Raw genomic sequence first — 27,054 nt, 5'->3', positions numbered from 1 at the left:
TAGAAATTGACGACATATGCAGGAAACAAAAAGTTTCACTAGAAAGCATCGATATATTAGTCACAATCTTTGGTTATAGTCGTTTATCATAAACATGAAGTAAAAGTTGTTCTTTTCGAAACAGTATTGGTGGGAGATCAGGATATACAAAACTCTATCAAATCAACTTGTTAAGAAAGACGAATACCATTACAGAATATAATTAGTTTGCACTGACAAATGTGCCGCAATGGACGATATCAAAACTGCGTTCCTTACATTATTGAAGCAAAATTTTTTTATCAATGTTTGCTAATGGTTGCATTTGCCATTCTTTGCCCTTTGTTGTAGTAATGATGTAAAAAGATTTCCTTCATATCGCAATGAATTTCTAAAAATATATTATAGTTTGCTGCAGTAGCAAAAGACAAACCACCAATCAACCAGCAATATCATGCGATTTAAAGAAGTCTGCTTAAAATTTCTAGTCGACTTTTGCAAGCAAATCAAGATATTTACTTTTGACCAAAATGGTATTGTTGTCAAGATGTTAGTGCTAGACTCATCGGCATAGGTAGCACAGGACCTATGCCGATCACAAAGATTACGTGCAAACTTTGGAAGTTCATTTTTTAGCATTAATTAAGGAAAATGAACTTAAAGAAATTACCTGAAAAATGCCACGTCTAACGTTAATGTTTTGTATGTGTCGTAAAGTCTGAGGTATTGTGTTGTTTTTCATTGTGTTTTCTAGAAACGTAATGAGTATTGATGCATTTTGTTCAGATTTAGTGTAGTATGCAGTAATAATGAGTATGGGATAATGTCAATTGTCTTTTGCAACCTATGTAATATGTTAGAATATATTTTTTGATATAAGATGCGAATATTTTCTAGTGTTGGAAGGCATGTAATTAGTTTGTGTTGTATGGGGGTCTTTACTTTTGGCGCTTTGCATTATTTCTAAATTATTGGTTGTTAAGTATGAAATATTTGGCTATTTCTTAGTGCAGAAATTAATTTTTTTGTACGAAAATTGTGAGTATTTTCTACACCAGGTGTTTTTAAATTGCATTTTCTTTATAGTGATTTTTGAAGTGTATGCTTATTTCGACTCAGGGCATGATTGTAATATTGCATATTTCTGTAGAAAAGCTTTTCGTTGCTATCAAAAAAAATATTTTGAGCAATGTGGAAGATTATTCAATGTTAACATGTTGCGAAATTTTACGAATTGAACAAATACGAAATAGTTTAAAATTATATCATATCTTTATATATATAATCGAGACGAGTTGATAATAATAATAATAATAATAATAATAATAATAATCAGCGCAGAGCCCAAACGGTTAGGAGTTGAAAGTCGAAATTTGGTACACAGTTAGGGTACATCACGAAAACGCACACTAAGAAGGGATTTTTCGAAATTCTTCTCCACGGGGGAGAGGGACAGGATTAAAGCTTCTATATACATTATCGAGACGTGCCTAAACGGTTAGGAGTTGAAAGTTGAAATTTGGTACGTCACGAGAACGCACACTAAGAAGGGATTTTTCGAAATTCCTCCCCACGGGGGAGAGGGACAGGATTAAGTTTTAACACTTCCATCAACAATGGAAGTGTTAAGTAACAACGGAAGTGTGAAGCAACAATGGAAGTATGAAGTAATAATGGAAGTGTCAACAATGGAAGTGTTAACAATGGAAGTGTTACGTAGCAATGGAAATGTTAAGAGCCCAAACGGTTAAGAGTAGAAAGTTGAAATTTGGTACATAGTTACGGTACGTCACAAAAACGCACACTAAGAAGAGATTTTTCGAAATTTCTCCCCACGGGGAGAGGGACAGGATTAAGGCTTAACACTTCCATCAACAATGGAAGTGTTAAGTATCAATAGAAGTGTTAAGTAACAATGGAGAACAAGAGAAGGCGACGTGCAAGATTTACGGGCGCTGGAGGAAAAAAAAAAAAGTAATATGTTAGAACATATTCGATTTTCAAATTTAAACAGATAAAGTCGAGAAAAACCGAATTATCTTCTTTAGAACATTTGATGAAAATCGAACAATATAACCAGAACACGTCGTGAAAATCGAACAATATTACAATATTCGATTTTCAAATTCGACCTTTTATTAAAAATATTTAGTTTGTTGATGAAATTACTCTTTTTCTTCTGTGACTATAACGTAATAATCTCAATCTTCGCTATCGTTACTTTTGCCCGAGCAACGCCGGGCCTACCTGCTAGTTGTTGTTAATAAAAAGCATTGAATACGAAAAGTCAAATATTTATAAAAAAGTTAATAAATAGATTTATAATAGTTTTAATTAACTTACCGGGTTATATGGATAGCTCTATAAAATTAAAAACACATATATTCAATACTATTTGTAAATTTATAATTGAAAACAAGTTTAATTAGAATACGATAATATAATGTATATTTGTGATAATATCTTAAATAATTGATAAACGTTAAGAGTATAATATAATAGCACGCAAGTTTTAAATTATATTAATTTTATGACATTACATAGTTCAGAATATTGTGTTAGATATTTATTGTTCATTAGCGAACCCCTAAAGCCTGGAATCCACATTACCGTAATCCGCGACGTAATCGTAAAACTGAAAGCCAAACTGACGAAACTTTCAGTTTTGGAACGTTCAGTTGAACAGAAACAAGACTGAAAGCAGAGTTAAAAATTATTTAACTTTTCCGTTTTCGTTCCGCGCTTCTGTCGTGCTGCAACCAATAAAAACGCAAGGATTTGTGACGCGTAGTCGCGTGCAGTTTGAATGTCGTAATGGCAGAAAGTGCAGCGTAAAGGACGAAGAAACAAATAGATTTGGAATTATTCATCGAAGAAGTTAGAAAATACAGTTGCCTGTACGACAAAAAATGTAAATAATTCAAAGATTGTTAACAATTTCGTTGATGATAAATGCAGAGAAAGCATGGTGAAATCCGTAGCGTCTTCCATGTTTGACTCTTTATGACAATTACAGAACTGATCAACAGATGGCGCATTTCCACGTAACGTTCATTTCGATGCTAGTAGCGTCAATGTAAAACGAAAACAGAACTGAAATAAAAATGAGGTATGTTTCAGTTCTGTTTCTGAGTTTCGGTTTTTAGGTAATGTGGAGTCCAGGCTTAACTCTCCTTCAGCGGCCCATCCGGATGTTTTGATTCATATTACCACACTCTCTATATGCAAATTTCAATTTATAATTCTTTTAATAAACAATTTTGTAAACGATATATAACAATACAAGCAATAACCAAACAATTTATTTAATAAACAAATAATATATCCATCGGTTTTATGATAAGAGTTATTTCGAAATAATTTTTCTTTTACATTATTTTATTAACAAATAATATTATATATGTTACAGTCAAAACCCGTTTTTAGTTAGAACGCGTTTTAACTAGTTGAAACTAGTTTATACTGGATGTCTCTGTTAAAACCCGTCTCAAATTTATTTTTGACTAGCAGTAAATTCTAGTTTTAACTAGACAAAACGGGTTTTAACAAAGACATCCAGTATAAACTAGTTAACAGTACGCATCCTAACTAAAAACTGGTTTTGACTGCAACATATAGAGTGATTCGGGGGAAGATGCCTACTTTTTGATATTTTCAAACGGTGGCGTCAGATGTAGTCATGTGTTTGTATGATGAATCGTTGGGCGAATTATGAGTGCGGATACCTGTAGTTGGCTACCGTTACCTCATTTTCTACATCTGAGAAGAATAAAAGCAAGATAAGAACGAAGTTTTTGTTGTGAAATGTTTTTAGAATCATTTTAAAACTAAAAATTGCGGAATTAATGTGTGATGTAGTTAAAGTTTTAAAGTTTCCATTGTGTGATGTGTGATGTAGTTAAAGTTTTAATTAATATGTGATGTAGTTAAAGTTTTAAAGTTCCATCGCCGATCTCGATCAGACATGCTAGAACACGTACAACGTAGGCATCTTACCCTGACAAATGGAAAAGATGCCACATTTTTCATGGGGTAACATGCCTATTTTTTTTGTTAATTGAATTCCAATATGCCTATTTTTAAAAAATTTTTGTTTTCTCGTTTTATTGCAGGATATGCATAGAAATTATATAAGGACTTCAAAACAAGGTTTTTGGACTGAAAAAAGCTTTCAGCTAGCTATAGAGCACGTTATAACGGGCGGAAATTTAACAATACTTATACTCTGCTGTTATACTTACTATGAAGTACTTTGTACTACATATGCAATAAATTAAATTTGGTTAAGATATTCGAAAATTAATTTTATGCAATTATATTTGTTATCTTACCATAATGGCATTTGGCATCTCACCCGGATACTTAGGGTGAGATGCCTAAAATGCCAGACAGTAAAAAAGTTGTCATTGCAAACACAATATACAATTATTTTTCATATACTCCAAAGTTTTATTTGAAAAACATGCTCAAGAATATAAAATTTACGTTGGAGCTTCCAAAACCCAAATTATCGCTATAATTTCCTTCATAAGCATAATGTTAGGCATTTTCCCCCGAATCACTATACATAACTTTATTTCCCCCAAACATATTTATCTAGCTAAAATTAGTTTTAACTAATGTTAAAAGTTAAAACTAGTTTTAGCTAAAATCAAAACATATACAGCAGTAAATGTAAGGGTTTTGTCTAGTTAAAACTAGAATTTACTGCTTGTTAAAAATGAATTTGAGTTAAAACTAGTTTTAACTAGACAAAACGGGTTTTAACAAAGACATCCAGTATAAACTAGTTTCAACTAGTTAAAACGCGTTCTAACTAAAAACGGGTTTTGACTGTAACATATACATATTTACACTAAATTAATAATTGATTAGTGAAAAGAATTTAATTTAGAAATGCGCTTAGCCTTTGTAGATTATGAAAAAGCATTTCACCATGTAAATAGACTGTAATTATGGCAAATAATGTATAAAAAGCAAACCCATTGTAGACCTACAATTACTTTTTCGGCTCTGTTATATATAACAGAAGAAAAGTATGGCAATCAGTCAAAAAATGACCCCCAAGATTTTTACATTTTTAACTCTTGTTTTTCTTGTTTTGGTAAACCCAAAACAAGAAAAACAAGAGTTCAAAAATGAAAGTAGAAAAACGTAGAGATTTGCAAAACTACTCGCAGGATCAACTTTGACACGATTGAATACATCCCCTCGTTATCTATACATAACATCCGGGAAAGTAAAAGATTTGACATCCACTGACAAATAAAATGAACAACAAATAACTGATAGTAAAATATATTAAATTTTTATGTGCAATATGAAAGAAAACTTATGCAATACACTATCCTAATAAGCAATTGATTTATGACTACTCTAAAAGTTGAAACATTTTTCATTTATGTTTACTATATTTTAAACATGCTTATTTATTAAACATTAAGGTGATTGAGGTAAAACCAGGTCATCACAAGTGTTTCACAATTCATATGAAAACCAGTTTAAACCATGTGTGTGTTCTGCATGCATATTTCTGTAGTACATAACGTCCACTTTCATTTTCAATCGAGTAAATTTGGTCTAAAACATTTGCTTTCTCAGTATATAGAAAATAACGCCAGAGCATTACGGTTAGGTTTTCACTCTGTATGCGGTAAACCTAGCCTGGTGTAAACTTGTTTCTACTGTAAAGCTAAACCTGGTTTAAACCAGGTTTAGCTTTAAAGTAGAAACTAATCAACTGAACCGTTTAGAAACAAAAACAACGTCGAATTATTTAAAATCACTTCATATTCGACAAAATAAGAGCGCTGTTATTCTAGAATAACTTTCATTTAATCTGAAAGAAACTAAATTGGTGAGCATTAATATTCTGGGTTAACTTATCGCATAATTGTTGTTTGCGACAAAATAAAATTTGCAAGTTGCAATGGGATTGCGAATTTGCTTGTTATATAAGTTTTTATTTTTACTTTTGGAGATAACTTATTAGGAACAGTCATTGTACACGAAAGCTATTCCCTGAAAGCTGTCTTTTCAGTGATTCCATGTGATCTATGTTTAAAAAAAATACTCAAATCTCAAATATTTCCAGGATAGGTTTCCATCAAAATAGGTGGCCATGTTAATCTGAATACACCCAAGCAACTGAATACTCAAATCTCAAATATTTTCAGAATTGAATACTTCACTAATGTTTATTCTGGCTCCTGAAGCACTAAATAATCCACATCACACAATGGCATAGTCCTTACTTCGTGTTTAGAGTTTTTCTATCTGGTTTTCCGTTTAATGAAAATGGTTTCTCTCTTAGCAAAATCGCACTCTTTATGGGTGATTTTCCACAGTTAGTGCGAAATATTAGCGAGCAATTTACTGGCGTCCGTTAAAAGAAGCGCTATTAGGAAGGTTGCAAAGACGTTAATAGTGAGTATAACACATTAAAAGCACATGTCATTATAAAAAGCATGGTAACCTTAGGTGGCCAGGTTTATCCGATGGCCAAGTTTTACCTCAAGTACATTATATGAGAGGTAATATCTACAGCATAAACAATATAAGAATTAAATAAGCAGTAATAAATCCTTATTATATACCTCACATTAGTAGATTTTTAATTCATTTATTTATACTAAGGGCTAAAAGCAATTTCTTTACTTTAATTAAATAACTCTTATATATAGGATCTACCATCTAAATAATTAAAAGTTTAAAAAATTTCAAAATGAATATTTAAACTTACACCAGGCGGAGGATACTAAAAACCAAACATTGTAAATTGTATTTTTATACATTTTATGATGCATACATACGATGCTAAAAGGATATAAATTAATTTTATCTAATTAAATTAAAAGTACAGAAAATAATTTTTAAAGATATCTCATATGTATTCCTGATATGTTTTACGAATACATTTAAATTCGGAAATTGTATTATTTACTGATTAAAATTTATAAAACAGTATTACATTATAATAAATTAGATTTGAACAACAGAAGTGCCTTTGACCGGTGTGCTTCTTCTCTCTCTCTCTCTGTAAATCGCAAACGTTTTCGAACCTCGTAGGGTTCTTCCTCAGGCGTAACGGAATTCTGTTCTACAAATTTAAATATCCCGTCGAAGTTGACCGTTGATTTAGAAAAAACTGCATTCTGGGACACACTCGCAGCTCCGGCACTTTCACCGGTGCCGGAATTATTCACTCCACGTTTCGACAAGATCACCTCAAATGGCTCGAAGCTGTATACATATTACTCAACACCCGCAGCAATACACAATGTATCAATTTTAAAAAGGAAGTCAACTTATCATCAGCTTGGGAAGTCTTTCTTAACAGATCCCTGAAGTAGCACTATACTCTCATCGCGCAAGTCTAATATGACGACATCGGCTACACACGACATTGGTTACCCGCGACAGCGTTCCAGAATGCAGTTTTTTTCTAAATCAACGGTCAACTTCGACGGGATATTTAAATTTGTAGAACAGAATTCCGTTACGCCTGAGGAAAAACCCAACGATATTCAAATACGTTTGCGATTTACAGAGAGAGAGAGAAGAAGCACACCGGTCAAAGGCACTTCAGTTGTTCAATCTAATTTAGTTTCACTCCGGTGTTTTTTCCTTTATACATTATAATATTAATAACAGTGTTATTATTGTTGTCTTTTGCTATTCCATTCAAATTGCAATAGCAAAACAGGTTGTATATTAATTAATTAAATTCGATTAACAGAATAGTCTTATATTTTAATGTTTATACAAAAAAACATTTATTTATTTGATATAGTGTTTGTTTCATATAAATATTAACGTAACGTTGTAACAACAAAACATTCTATGACATTAATTCAAATACTCAAGAAATACAAGAAGTCTCATTGCATAGAAACTAAATTCTATATTTGCATAAGTTATTAGATATCTACTTTTTAAGACCAATTGTTCTCATCTTGAAAATATAAAAAATTAAGAAGATATCATCCTAAAACGACTGCTTGAAGACAAATTGTATAAGTTCAATTTGTTAAACGTTATCTATAAATAACAAATAACATTCGAAAAAATAAAAGTTGACATCCACTGACAAATAAAATAAACAACAAATAAGTGATATACATATTTATTATCAGAACTATTAATATAATTTATTATAGAAATAAACGAGATCTTAAACTTACGTTTATCTGTCCCGAAGTTGAACCTGAATTCTGCATGTAAAAAATAATATATTAAATTTTTATGTGCAATATGAAGGAAAACTTATGCAATACGCTATCCCAATAAACAATTGATTTATGACTACTCTAAACATTAAAACATTTTTAATTTATGTTAACTATATTATAAATATGCTTATTTATTAAACATTAAGGTGATTGAGTTAAACCTGGTCATCACTAGTGTTTCACAATCCATATGAAAACGAGTTTGAACCATTTCTGGTTAAGTTAATAATTTCATTTAATACTTATTATTTTACGAGTTTTATTCATATTTGTACAGTACATTAATATAGTAACAAAATAAAACAATTTTCTAAACTCTAAGAAATAAAACTTCAAACTTTTATTTTAATTTCGAGTTTTACAGTAACTTCTTTTTTGTTCTGTTATGTTTACTGCAGTAGACTAATCTCATTGTCATTTACTGCAAATGTTTATTTACGAAAAGAAGCATTTTTTTATGTGAAGTGTTTTGCATTTGTAGAGGCCAAACTTCATGTGAATATTTGTGGAATTAACGTATGTAAATTCAAAGAGGATTTAGCTGTGTTTGTGTATGAGGATACGTACAGTTCATTCTCTACGTAAAGTACTGTACATAACGTGAAATTATATATTGTATATTATGTTTTGCTGAGTTGTTAGATTTTTATTCTTATTTTGTGTTGTTTGATATATTGCATCTAGTATAATTTTATTCACATTACTAAGAAATAGCCAAAAATTTTACACATACAACCAACAATTTACAAAACATGCGAAGCGATGACAATAAAGATCCCATACAATACAAACAAATAACACGCTTTCCATACTATAAAATATTCGCATCTTGCGTCAAAATGCAAAATATGCTAACATATAAAACAACACAATATTCTCATAGAACAACAACAATACTCATGTAAACTATATAGGATACCAAAAACAATTCACAGCATTTCATACTTATGGTTACTGCATACACTAAATCTATTCAAAAAGCATTAACACTCATTATATTTTTAGAAAACACAATGAAGAACAACACTATACCTCAGACATTACAACGTATATATCAAAACAAATCACATAACATTAGACGTGGCATTTTCCAGATAAAATCATTAATTTTTTAAGTAAGTTTAAAGTGAGAGTGAAATTAAAGAATTTACCCGGAAAATGCCTCGTGTAATGTTTATGTGATTCGTTTGATATATGTGTTGTAAAGTCTGAGGTATAGTGTTGTTCTCCATTGTGTTTTCTAGAAATATAACGAGTGTTGATGCATTTTGTACGGATTTAGTGTATGCAGTAACCATGAAAATGAAATGCTGTCAATTGTTTTTTTCATTTATGAGATTTCTGTGGCAGTATTTTTGTTTTTATGCGAGAATGTTGTGTCGTTCTATATCTTACAATATAATCGAGATGGGTTAATAATATTAATAATAACAATAATAATAATAAGCACAGAGCCCAAACGGTTAAGAGTTGAAAGTTGAAATTTGAAATTTGGTACACAGTTAGGATACGACATGAGAATGTATGCTAAGAAAAGATTTTTCGAAATTCCCCTCCCCCCGCGGACGAGAAGGATAAGGTTAGGGATTACTCTGAAGAACTCAGCTTCTACTGTACTATTTTAGATGCGGAAAATCGAACATATTTTTAGATTCATCTGAAAATTGTCTAATTAGCCTCGGAAGATGGGGGCCTAATTTTTGCACCCAGTGAAAACGGGTAAGATCGGATATAGGCCTAATCTAATAATTTTAATCTTTGCTATCATTACTTTTTGTCCGAGTAACGCCGGGCTCACCTGCTAGTGTTAGTATATTTTACTTTTTGATACAAGATGAAAATATTTTCTAGCATTGAAAAGCTTGTCATTTGTTTGTAGTATATGGAATCTTTAGTGTTGTCACTTTGCATGTATTGTGAATTATTGGTTGTATGTGTAAAACATTTCATTATTTCTTAGTTCGGGAATGTAAATTTTTTGTACGAGAAATTGTATTATCTATATCAGATGTTTTACACGCATGTGTTTTGTACTGATTTTGAATGTCGTGTATGTTTTTTTTTTTTTTTTTTAGTAAAGACATTATTATTATATTATATAAATAAACAACATCTAACCCTATAATTAAAATAAAGACCAAATCTGCCCAAAGAGGGATCACCATTTATTTTGTGTTCCAAGACAAACACTTTTCGGCGACTGACCTTCCTTTTTAGGTTACTTGTCGCCGGAAGGTTATTAAAAAGTCCTTTTAAAACACACAAACACTTCCAATTAAAATTACAAAATTTTTTAAAAAAGGAACTGGTGACATAAATCAGACATCTTTCTTACATCCATCTTGCCTTTTTTGGGGTATCTTGGCTGCTTTTATCCACTGGGAACAGGCGCTGGAAAATGTAGATTAGACAGCTGACCCGGGTTAGACTACTGAACATCTAACCCGTTAAATATAAAGACCAACAACTGCCGAATTATCGGGCTAGCAAATGGCTATAGTAATATTAAGCCTTCCAGTTAAGCCTAAATTTATTTAAATTATTTAATTAAAATTCTAATTATTAAATTTAGCAAGAGATGGCGCCTAACGCCTAACTCTAGTACCAAATTAACTTAAATTATTAATATTACTATAGCCATTTGCTAGCCCGATAATTCGGCAGTTGTTGGTCTTTATTATATTATATATGTCTGTATACAAGCTTTTCTTTGCTGAAAGTATTTTAATATTTTCGTAGCGTACAGATTTATATAATATGTGTCTTTGTGACTTGCCTATAAGTTTTTGTTTGAGAGTATCAATGTGCATGTGATTTATGCTGTTCATATTTGCTGTGCATTTATTCAATATTTTTTAACCTCTTTCATTACTTTTTTGTTTTTTAATGTACTGTTAGTTTACGTAATTTATTTTCTGACGCTTTTTATTTGCATTTCTAGCGTTACTTGTAAGAAAAAGTTGTGATTTGTCTGTTTGTAGATATATTTTAAAGCTATTACATTACCCTAGAGACCGCACCAGAAGAAACTACTGTGTGTTGAAAGTGTCAGGGTGTTGAATCTGATTGAATATATTATGGTGATATGAGCGCATTTAAATAATATAAAGTTTCCTAATAATTGGTGGAAACTATTACATTTGTACATATAATTTGTAATTTAAAATACTGTACATAGAGTTTTGTAAGGTAAAAAGAAATTATTAAGATAATATCTCGAATTAATTGATAAACCTTGAAAATATAACATTTTGATTTATATTAATTTTATTATATTGAATAGTTTAGAATATTATTTTAGATATTATTGTTCATTAGCGTGCACTTAACCACTTTCAGTGGCCAATCGGGCATTCTGGCATTCTGAATCTCTAGAACATTTTCGAGTGATGTAAGCTAAGAATCATCTTACTGTAAGTGGCAACTAGAAGTTGCTGGAACAGTTAAACTCTTGAGTAGTAAGATCTTACCATGTTTCATCAACACCCTTATCAAGTGGCCCTTTGCTTTCACTATATCTCTGTTTTCATACACCTTCACTCCATATCTGCAAGACTACTAGGCTGCACAAGGCAAGACCAAACCACTATTCATCCCCTTATTCTGTCCATAGACAGCTATATCTATGAAATCTCGTAGCAGTAGCAACGCCAATACCGACCGAACGCTTTATACTACAACTTAAGGGACTCACTATGAATGTCGCTATAGTGCCGATGCACATCGAAATCGTACTGACGGACCCGGACTGCCAATTTCCTTGTGTGTTGATATTTGTTTGCATGCCACTGTTTTATAATGTAGTTCTTTTTTCTATTTGTTAGTATGAATAAAAATTCGGCAACATCTGTTGTAAGAAAACGGCTATCGTGCAAGCGTATTCAGACGGGTCCATGTCTAAGCCATTTAATTTTCTTAGCTTAGGGAATGCAAATCTGGCATGCTTAACTCTGTAGCATATTGTTCCTAACGACTTGTGGTATCGTAAACTTTGTTATAGGGGACTCGAAATTGAATCCTGAGTGTCCTAGCAATAGGTTTCTTGTCGGTTGTTAATCAGTCGTTATTGAATATCATTGCACGGAATAGGCCTAACATCTGAAAACAAATCCCACTGAATGCTAGCATAACTCGATTTATCTGAAAGTTACAGAAAAGTGAATGAATTTTCTCCAGCGAAAAGTGATATGAAGAAGTGCAAAGCTGCGACAGGAGTGGAAGGAATGAACAAGCTCATTGGGTAATGTCTAAGTAAAAGTACCAGCGATAAATTCCGGAACAGTAAATTATTACAATGTGATCGTGATTTTGTTGAGAAATGTAATGCAATAAACTCCGTTTTTATTTCTACAATAAAATAACTTTACAAAGATAAGGTATTTGTTTGATCCCCCTACATAATTTATCATTAAAATAGACTAGATCTTAAACTTACGCCAGAATTTGGATTACTTTCATGCACCTGAAAAAACATATATTATAAATAATTTTATAAGAAACTTTTTATTTAATATTTGAATAACCGAACAATGGTTCTCAACCGATGTGCCGCGGCTAATTCATGTATAGTACCACACACTACTCTTATGGGTGCACCAAATTTCAAAAGTTCATCTAAAAATACTAACGTTTGTTTACTTTTTAATATTATATGTAAATGAATAAATATATATTTAGCTTATATAATTAATAAAACTGTAAATTATTAATGTTGCATTTCGTTTATATTACAAGGACATTATTGGTGCGACAATAACTTATTACTGTGTCATCAAAAATTATGAGTATGATTAAACATCTTTAAAAAGTTGAGAACCACTGACTAAGGTACTGAATAACAAATAAGTGTTATAAGATTTACTATCAAAATTATTAATATTATTTATATGAAATAAAACGAAATCTTAAACCTACCTCAGTTGTTGGAACATCTTCGGTTACCTGAAAAAATATTATTATAAATATGAGCAATTAATTATTTTGACATCGTCACAATGCCGGGCTGCAATTTTTAATCATATTTTTAATTTATTTAACTTAAAATATATGCGTTCCACTTCAAATTAGTAGTGTCTTGTCACCTGTACAGTAAGGATTGGCTATATCAAAAATAGGATATTTTTTAAATACTTTAATCAAAATTTGAGTAATACATATTTTTCTCGTGTAGATAAAAATATTTTATAATAATTAATTTTATAAAAAGATTTTTAATAAAAATATAATAACAGATGACGTCGAGTAGCCCACTTGATGCCATCCGTCATTCACACGGAACAATTTCTGTATTATATTGTGAAATTCGAGATTTTATCTAATTAATTTGGAAAACTAAACAAAAACTGAATTAAATTGTTAGAAGCGAACAACAGAATTCGTGGAAAATTCTATAATTTGTAACATCGTAAATTGTACACTCAACATCCGAATTCATCATTTTTTTCCGTCCGACAGCGATCTCGTGACTTAGTTCCCACGGCGAATCTATAAAAATCCGCGTTCTTCCCTCTCGGAGGAGTCTCATTCGGTCTGCCAGTCGTACGTGCTCGTGGACGAGCCGCGAATTAATTGTTCGTCGGAGTCGCGAAAATTTGACCTAATGCCTATAATTTTGGATATTCCGTCGTCTACGAACTTTGCAAAGAGGTATGAAATGATATCTGTAAACTCTCTTTCGAGCTCCCCTCTACGCGAAATTGAGAGTTAGAATTGTAGCGTAGAGAACTTAGGATTGTACTAATAATTTTTGACTTTAATAAACCTTTGTTTTGTCGTACATGGTGTCTTTACTCGACTGTCGGCCACACTTTATTGTCGGCTCCCCTGATGTCCTCCACTCGCGTAACGCGTAACAAAACGTAACAGCCATCCTTGATAAGTGAGTAGGTCAACGACCTGTTGCCGGAAGGAGGAGACCGACTTCTTCCGACCCTTCCCCGGTGGATCACAATATGTTATATATAGTAAATGAATTTTCTAAATAATTCTGAATGTAAAGAATTTCTATCATTGATAATATTGCTAGAAGATAAGAGTAGACTTGTTTCATTTAATATTTTCATTATCTAATTTTTTATTTGAAATTGAGTTTTTAATATTTTCTCATTTATAGGCTAAATCGAACTGGAAAGATAAAAGCAAAATTAACTTAAATAATAAAACAAAAAAAATCTTTTTTGTCTTTTCTTTCCTAATAGATTACCGCAAATTTCTTAATGGAAAGTATAACTATAAAATATAGAAAGACAGGGCCGTCGAGAAGTGAGGAGTTGAGGTTTTTTCCCCAGCTCTAAAGAAAACTAATGGCCCTGAACTGGTTACTACTCCTGTACTCCTATAAAATTAATGTTATTTTCTTTAACAGAAAACAAAATCGTTAAGATTGGTCTTTATCAGTAAAGACAATCTACGAAATTCATTTTAAAAAAAAGCAAAGACACGTGAAGAGGCAGAGATCTCTCAAATCGTAGATTTGGTGTTCAATGATCATCGCTTAACATTTAGAGACATTATTGAACATGTTCCGGTATCATTTGGTTTTTCGCAAGCAATTTTAAAAGATTATTTGGGCTTGTGGCGCTTAGCTTCTCGAATCGACTCGAAAACGTTGAATTTTTTCCAAAAAAACAACGTGCTCGGGTGGTAGAGGAAACCTTTCTCTAAGCGAATCATTCTTAAAACGCATTATTATGAGCGATAAACATGTGAATCTATGCTTTTGACGCCGAGACAGCTCTAGAATCAAGTGAATGGCGATCGAAAGGTAAAGCAAGCCCAAAAACACCACGTGAAATTTTCAAAAATTAAGATCGTGCTGACTGCTTTCTTCGATTGTCGTGGTATTGTGCATCACGAATTCTTTCCGACTGGCCAAATTCTCAATAGAGAATGTTATTTGAGAGTTTTGCGTCGTTTGCGTGAAGCAATTTGTAGAAAACGATCTGATCTGTGGTGGGAAAACTCGTAGATTTTGCACCACGATAATGCACATTACTCACAATGCTCTTGTTCGTAAAGTTTTGGCCAAAAATTCAGCAAATGCGGTTCCGCAAGCTCCGTATTCACGTGATATGGCACCGTGTGACTTTTTCCTGTTTCTTCGATAAAAATTTCGAAGCATTAATCGAATGAAAACTTCGTGATCACTGTTTTCAATCGATTGATGCCATTAAACAAAATTCGCTGCAGGCCTTAAAAGGATTTCACAAAAATAACTTTAACATAATTCAAAAAAAACGCTGGACTATGTAAATTGCAGTCGGAGGAAATTACTTTGAAGGGAACGAAATATAATTTCGATGAATTAATTCAAATCTTGCTTTTTGTTGAACCATTCCCAATACTTTTCAATCACACGAATATAACAAAATTAAATTCATTTCTTGCAGTTTTCGATTATTTGCAATCTCAATAAGCATATTAGTGTACTTAACCGGTTCATTTGGCATCGTTTAATATGATGTGTGTATGTTTAAGTTTGATATTGTAATTATAAAAGTTAATTGTAAAAGTACATTGTATGTGAGTCAAAAACAATTAAAAATGATTCGTTTTTGTTCCCATATATATTTGAACCTTTGTAATCCATAAGAGAACAATAATTTTAATTACGTGTGTTCGTTATTTTATCTAAGATAGCGCATAAAACGGTACACGTAAAACTGAGAAATTAAGAAGTCGTAAGAGAAAATAAACCAATTTAAGAAATAAACAAAATAAATCATTGGGCTGCAATTTGAAAATATTGTAGATCTATAAATTCCCATAGTTGTCTGTCTATCTGTTCTTCCTTAATCTCGAGAACAGAGTTAGATAAATGAAAGTTGAGAGCAGATATGAAAAGCTTAGAAGCAAGAGGCCCCAAAAATTTAATTCAAAAATTTTCCCCTGGAAAAAGTTAGATAGGTCACTGGCACGACTCTACTGCTAGCAGGAAAAGTGTGATGTACAGGGGCCAGCCAACTAATTTGAGGTGGACAGAATGTTTTAAATTAAATAAAATTATAAGATAGAACCAAATTATCATAAGAATAGACATTTAGATAAAATAAAATCCAAATTTAAGCAAGACTGGTTCGATATGGAATGCTACAGAGGAAAGAAACAAAAGGAAACTAAATTAGCATCTTTTCGTAGGTTTAGAACAAGAGATCAATTAATTGAATATATAAATTCAAAGAAGAGTTATACAAATCTTATTAAAGCTAAGAAAACGAAATACTTTAATTTAATCAATCAAAAACTATTGGTTGATAAAAGCAACAAATTTTTTAGCTGACTGTAAAAAAATACCGATTGAGGAAAGGTAACGAAAAACAAGACCTATTGGATTTGATAAATGGATCAATTTTTTTGGAAAAAGACAGTTAACTAACATAAATATTCACCCAGATCTAGAACAGACAGGTTTGAACAGAGAGGAGAGGATAATAAACATGCCAATTCAGGCCTCAGAAATAATAAAAACTATTAACAAATTAAAAGAAACCACGGCCACAGGTCCTGATTCAATTCTCACTTGTTTATTTAAAAGACTACACCTGAGGCAATCGACTTAATAGCGCTTAGCTTTAATCACATGTACGAAAATAATATGTATCCAGATTCGTGGCGTTCAGCACACTTCAGAATGATATATAAAAAAGGAGACGGCTCAGACCCAAGCAACTACACCTCCATTGCAATACTATCATCTTTAAGGAAGGTTTTTACAGCTATCCTCGCGAAAAGATTTAATCAATGGCTAGAAGTAACACAGTTGACGTCCGATACCCAATTTGCCTTCTCTAAAAACGGTGGTACAGAAATAGCCATTTTTATATTGATTTCAGTTATCTAGGAAAAGGCATAAAGTTTATGCAGCTTTTTTAGATCTGGAGAAGGCTTTTGACTCAGTTTCAATAGAATTAATGTGTGAAAAACTAGAAAAAAATGGAGCAGATATCTTTTTGATAAATGCTATAAAATTTTTATTTGGTCATTATCATGTTACTATTAAATTTGGCAAAACTGTCTTCTCCCCCTTTGATATTTTTGGGGGTCTTTTACAAGGTGACCTATTATCGCCATTTTTGTTTAACTTTTTCATATTTGATATAAAAAAACAATTTGATAAAGCAGAGGACGGAATAAGGATTGGAAATTGTATAATTCACTTATTAAAATATGCAAATGATATTGTTTTACTTTCAAATACAAAAATTGGTCTCCAGAGAAAAATTAATTTAATGCAGAAGTACTTTACACAACTTGGACTGAAAATTAACCCAAGAAAAACATATATTCAAATTTTCAGAAGAGGAGGAAGACTGGCGAAACAAGACCATAATTTTTACCATTTAAATGAGAAATTGAAGCTAACAGAGGAGACCTCTTACTTGGGGCTTAACATAACTTCAACACTATCCTTCGAAGCCCACTTTAAAAATATGCAAAATAAAGCTAATAAACTAATCAATAACCTTATATATCTATTGGTCAAAATAAAAACTAGTTCAATTCAAAAACAAATGCAACTTTTTTCGGCAATAGTGATGAACTCAATATGTTATGCTTTTCCAATATGGGGAATTGATTGGATAACTCGTTTTGAAATAATACAATTACAATATATAAGGAAAATATATGGGTTAGATCAGCGTTTCTCAAAGTGGGCGATAACGCCCCCTTGTGGGTACTGGAGGCTTTCAGGGGGGCAGTAGAAGGCTCAAAGGAAATTAGGGGGCATTAAGGAAATCTAGAGGGGCGATGGCAGACAAATTCTATCTATAAAAATCTGACTATAATATATATAAAATGCTGACAATCTATATATTTTTTAATTTTTAGTGAAGATCACATCCTGAATATTTCTAACACGTTGACTTACATTATAGCATGAATGAACTTATTATAGTAACATTATTGCATAAATATGCTAAAAATGAAAGTTCAAGAATGGCTACCAAGAATTTTGGCTGCAGAAGCAAATCTCTCAACTGTACCCTGAGTTATGGTCAGTTGTTCAACGATTTCTGATAGCATTCCCATCGTCGTATTTGTGTGAACGTGGATTTAGTGCTGTAGCAACGTTGCTAACTAAAAACAGAAATCGGCTGCAAGTTACTGAATGCGGCGACTTACGGCTGATTTTAAGTGAATTCGAACCTGATATTAACAAACTGGTCGAAATACATCAAATTCATCCTTCACATTAGATAAGTTTTAAATTCAAAGCCTTCTTTTAATGTTAATAAAAATACTTCTAAATATGATTAAGTATGAGTTTTATTTCCTCTCATTGAAACATTCTTTGATCTCAGAAATAGGATATAGATCACACCCTATCTATCCTATCTATATAATAATGCATGTTTAAACATTATATTTGCAACTGTTTTTAAGATACGCAACAGATGGTAATGTAAAAAGGCAAGTTAACAAATATGGGGGCACTAAGAATTTTTTTAATCTCAAAGTGGGCGGTGGTCGAAATAAGTTTGAGAACCAGTGGGTTAGACAGAGCAGTCCCTGGATATGCCATACGACACGACACAAACCGACTACAATTGGAGCCCTATTTGGTATTAAGAATAGAAAAATTTTATAAAAGACTGATTACCAGTGATAACCCTTGGATTAATACCACATTAAATAATCTGAAAAGTCTAACAGAAACAAAGAAAAATGATGTCAACAACTAGTTCACTAAATTTAGTCAACTGTTGGCTAAATACGGAATTTCTCCCATTTTATTTGGAAACACAGAAGACTGGCAATTTGGTAACTGTACATTAATAAAAAATTTGTTTAACAACTCTATCCATCAAGAAATACTTAAATTACAGAGTTCAAAATTTCATCCCTGGTATATGGAGATCTTAAACTTTCCTCCTTCAAACGAATATATCAATTTTCACCTACCGTTTCTGATAAAAGAATTTTATATGCAGCTCAGACTAAACAGTTTTTATATATTAGTGGATCAGAATTATATAAAGATCAGAAACGAAACATGCAAAATATGTCAAGAGCAAATTTCGATCTTCCATATAATATGTTCATGCAGAGGCTGTACAGAGATTAGGGAAAAATATGGTATTTCCACTCTATCCGAGAGTAAATCAATTAATGAATTCTATAAAAAGTTGTTTCAAATGAGCCCAACTATAATAACAAGATTTTACAATTTCTTCATTACGTTAAACTGTCCGAGAAGGCCAGCAACAAATCTGGTAAGGAGATATAATCAAAATTATTTTTTGTAATTCAAGATAAATACTATTATTAATGTAAACTATCAAATGTTTTAATTTATGTTCCTCCTTGTAACGGGACTATCCCATATTACGAAAATAAATATTATTATTATTAAATAAATTTAAAATGTGTTTAAAAATTTCACCCGACATTGTGACGATTTCACAATAAATAATTGATCGTTTATAAATTATTTCGTTCAGAAGAAAATAAGACGTGAATATTTTCAAGTAATTCTTGAATGAGATGCGAACAATTTTAGTCGCTTACATTGCAATTGACAATGTGTGTCCCATGCGATCTAGCCAATTTCCAACTGTGCGAAACTTTTCATAGTGTTCAATATCTCCGTTCGGTTGGCGGCTAGTAAGACGTCAAACTACAATTCTAGGGAGACACGGAATCGAATCTGGGCTGTCGTAAAATTTTACAGGAATTTTACATTGTCTGTCCCAAATATGTCGGGTTCCGTCCCTCACCATCGGACGGTTTTATTCCAGTTTTGGCCAAACCTACAATGGGCTTGATAAAAAGACACTCTTATTACTCATGAGCAAACAGTGGCCAAGAGCATAAAACCATTGAAACCTGATCGCGAGTTCACGTCGTCTGACCAACAGTCTGACCAAATGAAGTTTTACTGATTTTCAGCACTTGTCCGACATCATTTCAAGGTTGACAATATTGAAAAAAATGGTGTTTTTAACACTAAAAAACAAATGCATTTCCGGTCTGCTAACTACTTTGCATATTGCAATACCCTTGCTATGACGCATTATAATTAGATATCTGATCGGTTTGTTGCAGAAATAAACAATTCAAAAGCACAAAGTAAATTATTTTTAAGATGCATGCCATAAATATAAAATCACTAGTAGATTTCTGTATAAAATCATTCACACGGACAAATTTTTCTATTATGTTTTATTTCCAATTTATTTAAACCTTCAAAAATATACTTTTAAAAAATAACTTATTATGACAGGAAGCAATTAGCTTAAACGATTAGTTGACTATCTCAAATATAAAGGCAGATTGATATTAAGAAACCAGAGGTCAAGATTAACCCAAGAGAAAACTGCTAAAAATAAATACAAAATCATTTATTAGAATCACTAATTTAAAAGTGGGCAAAGGCAAATCTCTAATGAACTTATAGAAAGGTAAATTCTTGCTTTTAGAGGTAAAAATCACTCTGTAAGAGCAATTACTAAAAAAGTAAATTGGTCATCCACTGTAATCGACAACTTAATTAAACTTGGAGAGAAACACGATGAAAAGAAATCAACAGGATGGCCTTTAAAGCATACCAATAGGAAAAAACAAACAAATTTTTGCCAGATTGTCAGCAAAAAAAGATCATTTTGGAAATAAGCAGCAGCACCCAAGTGCAATGTTGTAATCAACTATTGGAAGAGTTGTGCAGACATGCTAAAATCTTGTATACAAAGTCAAGAAAACTTTCTCCATAATTAAAGCCTACTCACAAGGAGAAATCGTTTACTATTGGCCAAGGAAAAAATACGCGGAAACAAATAATCTAGAGTAGCGAAAAAATTAAATCTTGATGGTCCAGATATTTCGAGCTATTATTGGCATGATTTGAGAAGAAAGGAAGGGTAGGGTATATTCCAAACGTAAACAAGGTGATAGTTCAGATATGGTGAGGTATGGTTTTAATTGGCAAGAAAAGGCTCAAAGACGTACAAAAGCAAATAATTATCAAATCATGTTGGCGAGCAATCTCTCGCTCTTTCAGAACATACTGCTGGAAATCGCTATGTAAATGAGGGCAACGCCTCCATTCACATAGCAAACGTTACGCATGAATAGTTTTAAGCTAATGAGATGTGTATTACTAACTGGCTAGGTCTGTCTCCTGATCTTAATCCGAAGGAAAATTTCTGGGATTTTTGACTAGAGCTGTATTTGCAAATGATCAGCAAAATAATAATGTGAAGAAATTAAATCAAGCCATACTTGGTCACTAGGAGGAAGTAAGTGCATCTCTCCACTAAAACTTCATACAATAACGCCAGACCGCATTTACAAAGTTATTTTAGCCGAAGGAGGCTTCATTGGATATTAGGATATTTTTAAATACAATTTATTAACATGTCAAATTGATTGTAATTCCTTAAATTGTTATTTATTTTTCTGTCTATCATTTTTACATGTGCATTTATGAATGTTCAAACAAACAACAGTTAAATTGTTTTTGCAGAGTTTTAAGTGTAAATGATTTTATATGGAAATCTATCAGTGTCTTCACATTTATGGAACGCATCTTATATCAATTTGAAAGTTGACAACAATGAAATCAATGTAAGTAAGCAAAAAATTAATTTCAAACCGGCTAATTATACAAAATTTAAATCCAGAATTGACAATTAAATAGATTCCGTTACATAACTCTGGATTTCTTCTATTTCGAAGTTAAGACAATGAAGAAAATATACATTTTCAAGTCTATGTTTTAATCCATTTTTCACCAACCACAGAAGTAACAGCTAAAAATACATGAAGATAAACTTCACGAAAAGACAAACAGTAAGTAGAAAATTCACATGGTTAAAAACGATATCAACGTCAGCCTTTCTATGGAGGATCTGACGTTTTCACATTAAAAACGTAAGTATAATCTTCTTACCACACCATCAAGTCCTTAACATATTTATAACTGGTCTGGCCCTCTAGTGGTGGTTCTGAGTATTCCAATCATTTACATGTCGTTACATAACTCTGGATTTCTTCTGATTGGAATACTCAGAACCACCATAGAGGGCCAGACCAGTTATAAATATGTTAAGGACTTGATGGTGTGGTAAGAAGATTATACTTACGTTTTTAATGTGAAAACGTCAGATCCTCCATAGAAAGGCTGACGTTGATATCGTTTTTAACCATGTGAATTTTCTACTTACTGTTTGTCTTTTCGTGAAGTTTATCTTCATGTATTTTTAGCTGTTACTTCTGTGGTTGGTGAAAAATGGATTAAAACATAGACTTGAAAATGTATATTTTCTTCATTGTCTTAACCTCGAATTAAATAGATTTTTAGTTTCAACAAGAAAGTACAGGTATTCCTCGATTAACGCGGTTAATAAATCCCTAGATCCTACCGCGTGTATCAAAATCGTGTTAATCAAATACGGTATCTATGTTAATTAATAACAGCTGGTAAGCTGGTAAGCTGGTAAGAACAGATTTTATATAAGCATGAAAGTGGTGATTCTCTTTCTATTATTGCAAAATTACATTAAATATCACGACAAAAAGTCAGAATAATAGTAGTTAAATATTTAAATGATGATACAATGAGAAATGTACCCAAAAAACACCACCCTAAGACCACAACAACAAGAGAAAATGACAAGATTTGCCGTGAGACCACCGGATATCTTTTTGTAACAGCTAAAAAAAAAATATTTAAAAAAGAGTTTAATCTCTAAGTCAGTGTTTCAACTATTAAGAGAAGATTCAATGGTATCCACGAAAGAGTTGAGTTGCTTGTAGGAAACCAAGGATTTCAGCAGTGAATCAGAAAAAAGATTAGTTTCCATCAAAATATTTATAGACAAGCATTCGGAGTTTTGGAGGCGTTTTATTTGGAGAAATGAATCAAAACGAGAATTACTGGATGCTAAACGATGGAAATTTGTTTGGAAAAAGAAAAATCAAACATTCGATAAAAATAAAACTGTGAAAACAATAAACACTAACCTTACAAAATAGCTTGTACTGTAGATGTTTCCGGAGTTTGGAATGGACAATATTGTTCAAATTTATGATCGCGTGAAACCAGTAGATTACAAACAGATACTTGAAGATTTAATGGGAGAAAATGAGGATTGAAAAGCATTTTGTATTCCAACAAGGTAACGATTCCAAACAAAAGTATTGCTTCAGAAAATATTTCAATGATAATGAGATCAAAGTTGTTGAATGGTTTCTACAGTCACCAGATCCTAATAAAACTTCTGTGGGACGAATTAGACTATTAAATTCCTCTTAGCCATAAAAATTCAAAGAATAAGTGTACAAAGAAGAAATATATAAAGTAAAGTCGGAAATTAGGCAGGAAATCATTTATAAATTGACTAACAGTATTCCAAATCAAGCTTTTCTTCAATATCGATATGGCATACTGTCCATGAAATCCAACAAAGTTTTGATTTGGATCTTTCTTAATGTTTTATTCCACGTCGACTTTGAAATAATTTCGCCACAAAACACAAATTCGCAATTTGTAAAACGTACATAATATTTTCTTCATATTTTTGATGCAAAAACTAGGGAGTACTAATGATGCTGAAGCACCCTCTTGATACCAGAACAATCACTTTTGTTACTTTGCAAACTATACGAGTTACTTATAAGTTACGAGTTACTCTTTTACTTATGAAGTCCGGGTCACATGCGACATCCAGTGTCGTCATGTACCGTATGTCCTAGATAGTTTCTAGTTTGTATATTAAACACATTTATATTGTATTCTGAATTCATGATTTGTTAGAAAATAGTTATTCTGCATTAATAAGGGTCATAGATTTGAATGAATACTTCTGAGTAAAAAATGGTATGAAATATAGCTTACAGAATAGCTTCAACACGAAAATAAGCAGAAGAAATTCAATAACACAGTTCGATAAACAGGGGCTTATAAAAATAATAATAACCAAACACTTGAAGAAATCGAATGAAAAAAAAAAATCAGTGTAGCTGACCGACGAGTGACTCAGAGCAATGTTTGAAATATATGAATGTAGCCTATCTAGGACATACATGTCACACTGGATGTCGCATGTGACCTGGACTTCATAAATAAAACAGATTTCTAAGTAACTCGTAAAGCTTATAAAGAATTAAAGGATAAAAAGAAAATATGGAATACAAATAAGTTTCTAAACGAATCACTTGTAATCGATCAAATCATATACGGTCCTGTACTTTCCGTGTATGTTGCTACTTAAAAACAATGACGCAGTGCTATTAATAAATTAATTAAAGACAATTATAGACTGATGATTTTCACCAAATATTACAGATCTGCTAATTGATTTTTTAAAACATGGGGTAATCGACCCACTTTCCGGTTTTTACACCTCTAGATGTGGTATAATTTAAATATCTGGTTTAGATTGACTACTTTGTTATATAACGAGTTGCTGGGGTTCTATAACCTCCATTATTCTAGTCTACTAATTCCGTGCAATTCTCACACTCGCGATTTTTTTTTTTTTTCTCAGAACAATATTTGTTTTGTACAGCTGTAAAAAATTAGAGGGTATTTTGTTAACTGCCAAACATTATAAGTGTTCTACTAAACTATTTTATATCAACAATTTATTTTTGTACAAGGGAACATATTCAAAATATCTTTCTATTATATAATCGAATGATTGTGTTTTGATATAGCAATAAATTTTGATTTTCATAATAATATTTAATCTTCTGATAGAAAGCATTAAAAAAATATGTATTTTCAAAGTACATATTATAAATATGCAGCTGATAAGAGATATTTGAGGAATTAATTACTTAATTTAAATAAGGTAATCTAAAATTTTAAATTAATAAAATTTTGTAAACTAAAAAATTAAGACACTTACCGAAGCAGTTCCCTCTGTCGGCATAGCTTTTATTTCTAAAATAATAATAATAGGGTTATTATTTTTGTATTTTATTCAAAAATTCAAGATAAAATATCAAGATTATTAATTTTTATTAAAAAATGAAAGATATGTAATAATTTATTTATATATTAGATATATTAAAATATGTAATATTAGAATAGCTGGCCTTTGAAGCAAATTTTAAATAAATAAATAAATTCTATCTTCTCTGTAATCAGTACATAAAATATTTATCTTTACATCGACAGGAAAAAGCAAATAAAAACGTAGGCACTAAAAATCTATGAATCCTCACAAAACTTTTGAACAAGTAAGCAAAGCGAGTGGGGATTAGGCCGAGGCAGATGGCTTCTCTCGGAGGTGTTGACGCGTCACGAAACCTTTGTTATAAATAGTCTATATTGGAAACAAGTGGGTGAAGTCCGAGCGAAGGAAATCACGTAACCACGGAATCAAAAATGTTTTTCTATGGGACGGTTCAAAGCAATATTAATTTGAGTGATTCAAAAAAGAGCCTTTTTTCTTTTTTTCTTTTTTTGTTTGTTTGTTTGTTCTGGAATCTGCAAATTCTTGAATTGGAAAGTTCCAACTAATTTGAGTATGGGGGTGCATTTCGAAACGGATCTAAACTTAATTTACTTTACAGGATGCTCATTCGGAATTCTACAATTCTCTTCATCTGTCTATATATACATACACGCAATGAAGATTTACATATGAAATTTTCGTTACGAATAGTATATACTGTATTGGGTACAATGGACGAAGTCAATGGAGCGAGCAAGAATTTGGACCGGCTATGGCGGGCATAGGAACGAAGCCTCCTAGTATATATATTATTTATGTATTTATTTATTTACAGACTACATGCATACTCCGCTAATTTGGCGGATTAGGTCGTACGCTACTGCCGTCAGGCAAATCATAGCCTATGAAACGTATCAGCATAATAATTAGAACAGTTCATGAAAGTGAATAAATTTCGAATTTATTTTAATCCTATTATTATATTATAAATATAATTGTAAAATAAATTTTTAACTTTTTAATTATTAATGCAATTGTTAAAATTTCATTACATACCCAAGAACGCAGCAATGATTATTGAAAACACGAATAATTTCGACGAATTCATTTCGAAATTTTCTTCCTCAAACAACAATTATGCTTCAGCTCTTCTCTTAATGAGATATTTGAATGCAAGTTTTACCTTTCTATTCACGTCTATTATATAGTCATAGAGCAAAGGCTTGCGTGTGTCGTGGCATTAATTAATTATCCAATAGCGATACTTATTTGAACAGCTTGTGTAAAATAAATACTGCGGATTTCTGATTTCGATATCTAATATCGAGATTAATCATTTTTTAAAGTAAAATGCATTTTTCAAATATATTTTAAATTAAATTTTTAGAAAAGTAGTAGTTATATATTTTTATTTTAAAGAAAATAGTTATTGAAGGATGAGGGAAAAAAATTCATTTAATATTGTAAACCACATAAATATAAAAATTTTTAAAACATTTATAATAACTTAATCTTATAATAATAATTCCTCAACTAAAACTATATTATAAAATATTAGATGTGTAAGCAGATAAGATAAAGATAACGAAAATGATTTTATTTTGAAACTTAAATGGAAAATATCGATAATATAAACACTTAAAATTGTTCCGATAATACGTAATGATTTCTTTATTATTCCATTTAAAACTTTATTTATGTATAAAAAAATAATGACAGAATTTGGTTCAGAATGATAAAACTATTGCAGTGGGTTGACACAATAAGATATTTACAGATAAAATTATGATTTATATAATTTACATGAAATTATATTAGAATATATGCAGAGTAAAATAATATGAGTGAATAAATTTTATCGGAATTTTGCTTTTGAATTTGAAATTGAACTTTTTATTCACTGTGGTTATCGTTGTTATGTATAGTATATAACATTTATTAAT

Source organism: Centruroides vittatus, unplaced genomic scaffold (assembly GCF_030686945.1).
Source record: "Centruroides vittatus isolate TY-2023 unplaced genomic scaffold, ASM3068694v2 contig_862, whole genome shotgun sequence".
In the NCBI taxonomy this organism is placed as follows: Eukaryota; Metazoa; Arthropoda; class Arachnida; order Scorpiones; family Buthidae; genus Centruroides; species Centruroides vittatus.
This window is presented reverse-complemented; position numbering follows the sequence as displayed.